At 33.9% G+C, this 9,817-nt stretch overlaps 2 long non-coding RNA genes across 2 annotated transcripts; one reads left to right on the plus strand and one right to left on the minus strand.

The window, feature by feature from the left end:
* The first annotated feature begins 5,042 nt into the window (after window positions 1-5,042).
* LOC125677106 (uncharacterized) lies at window positions 5,043-6,188 on the plus strand. The gene is made up of 2 exons (XR_007370947.2): window positions 5,043-5,346; window positions 5,943-6,188. It is a non-coding gene; the product is annotated as an uncharacterized LOC125677106 (long non-coding RNA).
* Window positions 6,185-6,998, minus strand: LOC130054412 (uncharacterized). The gene is made up of 2 exons (XR_008802728.1): window positions 6,817-6,998; window positions 6,185-6,462 (listed from the first exon to the last, which is right to left on the minus strand). It is a non-coding gene; the product is annotated as an uncharacterized LOC130054412 (long non-coding RNA).
* Between the last annotated feature and the right edge of the window lie 2,819 nt (window positions 6,999-9,817).

Consider the following 9,817-nt stretch of genomic DNA (forward strand, 5'->3'; position numbering starts at 1 on the left):
TTAAATAAGAGACCTTTATGCCAAATTCTATCAAATGCTTTAGATAGCTCACAGAAGACCATACAACAAAAATGTCCATCGTCAATACTTTTTACAATAGTATGATAAGTCTCCAATAATTGGAAAACTGTAGAATGACCGGGTAAAAAACCTGCTTGATATTTGTAAAATAGGTTGTTCTTGTGAAAAAAAAATTGTATACATGTTTAAAAATTATTCTTTCCATAACTTTGCTTACACAGCTTAAAAGAGCTACAGGTCTATAATTACTAGACAAAGAAGGGTCGTCTTTTTTGAAAAGAGGAAGAATATGTGCCTCCTTCCAGCAATTTGGAAAGGATTTTTCGCGCAAAGATTTGTTGAAAAGCATATAAAGAGTGGTTTAGAAATGGTATGTGATGTTGATTTTAGCATCCTGTGACTTATAGAGTCTGGCCCAATAGCTTTGTTTACAGGGAGGGTGGAAATTATATCTATGATTTCTTGCTCTTCAATAAGGATATCATTTAGACTGTCATTGCTTAAAGAGTGTGCATTTGGCAGATTGTGGCTTGAGTCATCGATATTTGAAGTTGAAGAAAAATATTTGTTTAAAACTTATGCTTTTTCTTTATCCGAAAAAGCTACCATATTGAAACCATTATCAGAAGTAAATTGTATGGGTGGAATTTCATTATCTGCTTTAACTTGGAAGACCTCATTAACTAGTTTCCAATATAATTTGTTATTATTTTTTGAGTAGTCGTTTAAATACGTTTCAATGTTATTGAAGTAGTTTAGAATAGCGTGCTTTTTCATGTTGTTTACCATATTTCGAACTTTCTTATAATCTGTCCAATGCTCTTCCTTTTTTGATTTTAAAGCTTTTTGACGTAATCGGTTTCTAGTCCGAATTGTTTTCCTTATAACAGAGTCAAACCACGGTTTATCGTTAGGACGAATTGTAACTGTTTTTTCAGGTATACATTCTCGCACAAAGAATAAAAATTGATCAGAAATTTTTTTCGTCGCAAGTTCTATTGAGTTAGAGTAATTAATAATTAGTTTCCAATCATGTTCTTTTACTAATGTATTTAGCTTATCTATATCAGCATTTTTGTATACCCAAACTTTGCGTTTATAAGTGCGTTTTAGATTATATTTTAACGAGACTGAGATATATGTGGCTTTGTGATCACTAAGTGAAGACTCTACCCCGAGAGTGCCCGATTCCACGACGTTTAATTCAAAAGAAGTTAAAATGGGGTCAATGAGTGTACATTTGTACGCGTGGTGTTCGAGACTCTCGTTGGTTCGCATATTTTGTTTACAAGGTTATTGCTGGACAGTATATCTCGGATTGGATGATTATGTGGGATATTTAAAAAGTCTACGTTGAGATCTCCTACAATTATGATTTTTCTGGGGGTTTTCTTGGACTTTTTCAATGGACCACGCCAAATTGGTCCAGAATCTACCATCAGAATTAGGAGGACGGTATATACAACATAAAAAGTAATACAGGTAAGGTTATCTATTTCAATCCAGATACATTCGGTGTTAGGGGGTTCAAATTCGTAACGGCGTTAGCCCGTAGCATATTGGACAAATAAATCATGACCCGCCTCCGAAAGAGTTTCTATCTTTGCGTAAAATACAACTAAAACCGTCTAAGATTAAAGCCTCGTTAGGGATTGCATTGTCTAGATGAGTTTCGGTAAAACATAGGATATCAAAGTCATGCACAAAAGTATTTAAATAGGCTATTTTGTTCCTAATGCTTCTTATATTTAAATGAATAATATCAAGGACATTCGTAACTTCAGGACCGGGGTTGACCTCAACATCCCCACACAACAGAAGGATATAAGTGAAAAATTGGTAATAAAAATTAAAGTAAAGTGAATGATTGCTGATAAGCAGTAAGCAATATACAAATGCTTTACATATTGACATTGACAAAATATATAAGTATTCAAATATAGAAACATGAAAAAAGGCACGTTTATATACACCACCACTAGCAAAATAAAAACTTCCGATTGCGGCTCGGCATTGTTCTACTGAGTTACCCATTATCAATCAAAGTACTTAAAGTACTCGTGGGAGTTGAACATTGTGGAAATTCAGTTAGAAAAGATAGTACTGGAAGGGTAGGGGGATAAATGACTGAATATTATCATGATTTTAGATACAAATCAACTGTTGTTGTTTTTCAAAGCGTTACAACAGCAAACATGGATAATGGAAGGCCCATGGGCCACAACGCTCCTCGAGTAACTGAAGTCGTGTTGTTGTTTTCTAGAATTTCACCCCTTTATATTCTCATGAAAAATGTGACCACATATTATGGCCCAAACATTCAAATCAATATGGTTATCAATGCCTTGCAGTTATGAAGAAGTTTTTCCCCTGTATATATACATTCAAGTTTAATCTTAGTTATAGCTAATTCTAAGGATTCATTACTTGAAAAGGTAGTCCAATATGCTAAACTGTCACCTGAGTATACTACAGTCCTGTAGAGGATCAATGGAATGGTAAATAATTGTATAATAACTCAAAATAAATGAAATGCAAAAAAAATAAAAATTGTCGGGCATCGGAAATGCACAAGCCGAGTTGCACAAGGAATGGGCATAGAGGGAACCGGCAGAAAAGTTTTCAAGAATTATCAAGCAGGGAGCAAAATTTTGCGTACATAAATTTCAGCCGACTTAAATCTTTTGTGACCTTGACCTTTAACCCTTGACCAAAATCAATAGGCTTCTTTGTCTCATCAAGGGCGATAATCCATCTAAGTTTAATTGAGATCCTATAATTTGTTAAAAAATTATAGTGCAGAAAACAAAATTTTCTCCAAATTTCAGTCTATTTATACCCACTGTGACTTTGACCTTGTGACCCCGGAATCGATAGGCTTCTTGTCTTACTTAATCGATCTAAGTTTGATTGAGATCCTATAATTCGTTCAAGAGCTATGGTGCGGAAAACAAAATTTTCTCCAAATTTCAGTCTATTTATAGCCAGTGACCTTGACCTTTGACCTAGTGACCCCAGAATCGATAGGCTTCCTCATCTTACTGAGGATGACAGTCCATCTAAGTTTGAATGAGATCCTATAATTTGCTCAAGAGCTATGGTGCGGAAATGAAATGTTGATGCGTGCCCGCCTGCCCGCCCAAAGGCACTTCATCAGATCATAAGCCGAGTTCGACTTCATCGCAACTCCGCTAAAAATGAAACACTGGTCAAATAATGTTATTTATTGCCAAGGTATTTGGGATATTATACTGTGGCTCAAACAGGGGGTGAATGAACCTGACAGTATGGAAAGCATATATTGGAATCAGACTTGTGATGCTGGAAATCGATAGTGATTAATAAACTATACATGTACAAGATCCATAACTATTTTTTTTTTCAGTTTGTGAGGGAGAATCCTCATGTCTCTTTCATCTGTAGACAAATAAACAATGTGTTTTGACCAGAGCAATTTCCAATCCTTTTTGCAGCATAAATTCAACATTGTGGCAACTGGGTTAAACTTTGATAGTGAAGTAATACATGGCAGCACCTTATCCCATGCTCTAAAAATTTCTGTTTGACACACACTCATGACATCCACTCAAACATTACAGAGTGCAGCAAAATCCCATTGTAATAGGGGATTCAAAATGGATAACTGGTACAAAATATGGTACATACTATTCAAAAAGGATAATGAATTTGACATATTGAGGTCTTGGAAAAGGAAATTCTGACATCGGGGCTCTAAGCGTTTTCAAACATTGTCATTTGATAAAAGTGTTCTACATTTTTAAAAATAGAGATTACTATGTCTTTACATGCATAGGTGAGAAAGTTTCCATTATTCCTAGTCGAGACATACCATGTATGCGCAAAAAATTCATAAACAAATATCACACTACTCACGTAGAAAATGTGGACCTTACCGTCATCAAGCGCAGCGAAACACGCCATTTCGAGATTGTAGTCGACGAAAGCTCGGTAACAGTAATGAATAAGGTACACTCATTTTGTATCTATTTTGTGACTTTCTTTATTAAAAGGAACAGTTCTCTAATGTGTAACGTGCAATAACTTGAAGCATGAAGCAGTTTCACTTTGCCACCGGATATAAGAAATTTTATTTCGTATTCCGATCCCAATCGAAAGTTGTTGACTGGGAATGACGTGTTTTAATTCAATCTACATATAACATCAAGCATTTTTTATATCACATTAAAAAAAAAACCAAATATATACACATACACAATGTTGTAGAGTTATTTCTTGTAAATTTTCTGAGGTTTCGCACCATATTCGATATTTCGCGCCACGGTGTCAATAGGGTTTTTGTGCAGTTGTCGTTCGTTTCCCTATCAATGTTTATAGGTGACGCTGCGCTGCAAACGACAATTTTCAACCTTATCTTTTATTTTTCTATGTATATCAGTATCAATTTGATCGAAATCTTGTATTCAAATTGATTTGAATACAATATCATTGCATTTATTTACATGTCAATTATCAAAATTAGATTAATTCAGAAAAGTTACATGGATTATTTAATGGCGGATGTTTATAAAAGTTTATGTTGATTTACCTAGGAGTAAATCAGCTGACACAGAACCCCCGCTGACGACCACTATACAAATCAATACAAATTACTGCGCAGAAAAGTGCGTGATGACCCAGAGGGAGATTGAACATAGTTCAACTCCCAAAAATGAAACATGTCATGTAGACGTGTGAATAATTTCCGCAATCGGGTGGATATTTGAGAGGTGATAGTACATGTACGTAATAGACAAGCAGTGCTAAGTGTTCAGAAAGTGTACATAAGAACAATAAGGGACAATTGTGTTTCAATGGTTCAAAAGCCATTGACAAAAAATACAAAAAACTTATTAAAGTATGGATTTTGAATACAAAACAGCAAAAATAATTAATGAAAAGGTGCATTATAGCAAAAATAAAGTGAGTAATAACAAAAGTTGTAAGTGGTTTGGCAATGAGGAACCGGCTCCGGTTATCTTTTCATTTGGGGGCGCCACAGACAAACTCGGCCCTGAATCGGAATACCCTCGCGCTTTATCTGTAGTTACCGATCGAAGAAAAACGTAAACAATTTGCTGTCAAACACATCCTTTTGAAACATGCTCGGAACTTGCTGTTGTGTGCCGTATTGTTGTAATAGGGGTGGTCATCATGTATTTCCATCAGACTCGTTAAGAAGAAAGGCCTGGATTCACGCAATTAAACGTGGTGAAACTCGTTTTCAAAGCTGTACTCCGTCAACTTTTCCTGTTGTTTGCAGAGCGCATTTTATATCGGACGACTATTTGACTGAAACTGAACATGGTAACTATTGCTTATCTTGAATTTTTGTTTATAATATACATGTACAAAGTAATGTTGATATATAGTATTTTGTGTAGTACTTATATCGCATTTACTGAGAAAAACCCGCTAATGGGATCGGCAATTTACTACACATGCAAAATAATCTGATAAGGTTACAAACACTCTCACACGAGGAATCCCCACTGACACTTGCAATTACTGGTCATTTATTACTACCCATTATCTCTTAACACCATAATGAAAAAGTGAAGATGAAGAACAGTGATCAATTTCATAACTACTATATAATCACAAAATATGTCCAAAATTATCCTCCCTGTTGATAATTTATGCATACCTGCTAGCATGGGATTCTGTGTTTTGACATTGATGTCTACTTAAAACATTGTTTACAAATTTTACAGGTTTCAGTTAAATCAAAAAACAAATGTGATCCTTTTGTATATATATATTAAGTTCATAATGATGCAGATGTTTGTAGTTATATTATTTGCTACTCTTTATTAAAACATATTTTAGTACATGTATGTATAACCCTTACTAATTCAGTAATTGATTCAAAGCATCATTGATACAATTCATTCAATTTTTAGGAATGACTCCTGTGCTACTGTGATAGAGGACAGAAAGATATCCAGCAAACGTGTACACATTGAAAGAATTATTGGACTTGCCAAAACTTTCAAAATACTGACAGAACCTATGAATAGCTCTGAAACAAAGCTTTCCTGTAAAATTATTTATGTCTGTTTCATGTTGTGCAATTTTAAGAATTGCATAGTGCCGTCTTATGCATAATTCACCATTAAAAATTGATGTGATTAAAGAATAAACCTTTATTTAATTTTTTAAACATTTATTCCATGTACATTTACCATCGTATGTCTTGAAAAACGTTTTCTCTAACAGAGCAGACTTAAAATATCTTTCATAAAATTCATTAAAATTTCTCTTCATCTCGTCAATAAAGTTGTCATTCCTTTTAATTTGAAAAGCTCTTATAACAATGAAGGTCCCTGTAGAGTTGTGGATCGGGTGACATCATAATAAATTCAGGTCCAGAAATATCGGTCCTTGCACGATGTTCATTTCTTCTATATGCTTCAATTAAGTCTGTAATCAAATAACACTTATCAGGTGATCATTATAATGTAAAACATAGTGGCAATAATCAAATAATTATAACACTGTACCGTTTTATTCAATATAAAAATGCGTTTCTATTTTGTTGCAGACATGAAGCAATATAGCAACGATGTTGGAATTGCCGAGGAAATTCAAGTTTAGTTTAGCTCGGTAAATCTGCAAACTTTTACAAGAATTCCTTTCTGATACAGTATGTGACACCTAGTTTCATTATGCGTTGTTATAATATATTTAGATAATATCTAAACACCATTGATAGTTATTTACTGCGTTAATCATATTTTACTTGGATGAACATAAAAACATTGAATGTTTATTTACCTTCTTACAAGTTACCACTTTCTTCCCAATTTCTTTGCTCCAAACTTTTCTAACTCTTTCCTAAGTTCAGGTATTGTCATATGACCACAACTGGATGCCATCGTAAGTAAAAGGTAGTGTTTTCCGAAATCGCATTCGAGAATGGTTGCTGATAACCCATCTTCTCAACATTTATCTCTTTTTTTTTGTGTTCAGGGCCAGATTTGCCTGTGGCGCTCTCTATCAATACAAGATAAGATAACCGACTCCGGTTCCTCATTACATATTGCCATAAATGTTTACAAATACAAAAGGTTTTGCAGAAAAACAATGATTAAAATATGGATTTGTGGCAATAGTACAAAACCGAGGGAGGGCAAATTGGTACACAGTAGGTAAAATGTGTTTGTGTACCTACCAGGCAAGTGAAAAATGTTAATAAATAAACATGAGATGAGAGAAGTTTGTACATGGTGTGTGGTTACTTGAGAGTGAGGGAACTTGTAATAATACATATTTGATATGAAATAAGATTGTACATGCACATGATAAATATATTTTGTATGGTTTAGAGAGTTGGATGTTTGATTTTGAATTTAGATTAAAATATATTTGGATGTAATTTTTTTTAATAAATAATATTGATTTTAAAAAATAATAATGATAAGATTTTTTATTTTGATTAATATAAATTTGATTTTAAAATTAAAAGAAAAATCATGTGCTTCTTGAACTAGTAAAGTAAGAAATTTATCTATAGTTTATCTGTAATCATGGAAGAAGAGCAAGTGTTTTGATACATATAATTTCTTGTATAAAAGTGTACCTTTGTTAATAAATGAATTATTACAAAAGTTTCAAAGTACTAGTGGTAAATAGATAACTAGATAAAATTGTGTATTTACTACAATATTAGTTCTACTTTTGAATAGTCACGGAAATGGCACTGTATGCTCTACGTGTTCTTGATCACATGGCCAAACATGGTGAGGTCGGTTTCATCACGGATATGATAAACTCTGTCGTTGTGATCTTTGACCGTGATTTTACCATTTGTTGTCCGTGCATTTTTGAGGGAGTTTTCGCGACACAGCTTCCGACACAAATAAAATAAGCGGTTTCTGTACTTGGTGAGGTCCTCGTTTACAGAGATCATCTTCGTTGTTTCCTGAATTGGGCTGCATTTCTCAGAATATAGAATTTGGTGTCCACTGATTTGAGTCTAGCGATGATCTGCCTCGGTCCATGCCTTTGTTTACCCGGGTTGTTGACGGGTTTGCCAACTCTGTGAGAGTTCACTATGTCGTCTGAGTGCAGGATAATGCCTGCAGCTCTTGTAGCGTTCAGAATTTTAGATTTCGTGTCTTCTTCCTCTGTTTCTGGTAACCCTGAGAAACGAATAATCGGTCTCCTGCCGTATTGTTCGAGTTCATCTAGTTTCCTTCTTAAATCGTTGTTTTCCGTTTTGAGTGTTTCTATCTCTGTGTGTAACGGAGCTATTTTTTCCTCAATAATATTGGAGTATTTCATTCATCACACAACTGATAAAGCTTCCTACCAAGGTAGCGAATTAATATGATAGAAGTTCGACATCATTAGAAATATATTATTGTATCGATTCAATCAATCCACATCCTTAAAGGTCAAGTACGGTGATTTTCCTAAAACTTGAGTTTTATACAGAAAAATGTCTGTCGTACACTTATGGATTAATTTCCATGACAATTTTCATAAAAATCACTTGGCGTGAATTACACGGCGCTATCAAACTTTTACCTGAGCGATCGATAAATGTGTTGTGACATGAGTTATCACTCGTAGCGTATGACGTCATCTGAGACAACTTTCAACTGCATTGATACGGTTTTATAGTGTTTACATAGAAAAGTCCTGTATTTATGGTACAATGCGCTGCTTTGAACTGCAATGTGAAATCGGGACAGGGATTAAGTATATTTCTTTTCCCAAAAGATACTAAATTTCGGAGAATTTGGACACTGAAACTGAAAAGAGGCACTGATATTTGTGACAAGCCACGAGGATCAATGAGTGACACTTTAATTAACGAGGATCAGGTTTCCATCAACCCCGACACATCATCCTGTTTGACTCCAAACAAAGTGCAAAGTGATGATTAACTGGACATCCTACAAAACAAGTGGAGGGATGTATTTTAATTATATAAAAAGTTCAACCCAAAGGATGCACGCAATCCACCCCTCTCTACATCCACCACTGAATGCTTTAATGCGACATTGTATTCAATGGGTTTGTGATTGCACATAAAAATTAATGTCACCCATTACCTAGTTCGAATTGATTTTATTTCTTTTATTAAATGAAATATCTATCGAATATTGTCGTACTCATACTATATTTATAAGGGACTCATCGTCATCATTTCATTTCTTCACTAGATCTATATATATATTGAAAATATAAAATATAGTAAAAATGGAAATGAATTTAATTTTAAAAACCAATTTTGATAAAACCTTATTTATTGCGAGGTCAGTCCAATTCCAAAGCTTTTTTTTTTTTCAAGTTCATTATGAAAACAAGTACAAGTTTTTCCTTTCCCTAATATGCTACATTCCTAATGTGCTACATATATATCATGAATCATTAAGGCAAAATTTCACACCTCAAAATGCTACAATTCGTTAACTTTGTGCCGTAATATATCAATTTCGCATTTGACATGTGTTGTGAAGAAATTACATGTACTAATAGGCCTAATTTACATTTTATGATATTGTATCTACATGTAGATGGGTTTTTTTTAAAAAAAAAAAAGGGGGGGGTACAAATAACGTTGTGCACAATAAGTTTTTTTCTTTTGTCTTTTGTTGTTCTTTTTTCAAAAAGGCATTTTTCAGTTAAATATATATCTAGCTAAACACATTATAATTTGAAGCTGATCAATCTCATACAAATAAATCCCATAATAAAAAAAAATACAAACGTGAGAGTCAATCTAGTTAAAAACGCTCACAATCGCTACAAGAGTATACGGCGAGTA

The sequence above is a fragment of the Ostrea edulis genome, chromosome 1 (assembly GCF_947568905.1).
Source record: "Ostrea edulis chromosome 1, xbOstEdul1.1, whole genome shotgun sequence".
Classification (NCBI taxonomy): Eukaryota; Metazoa; Mollusca; class Bivalvia; order Ostreida; family Ostreidae; genus Ostrea; species Ostrea edulis.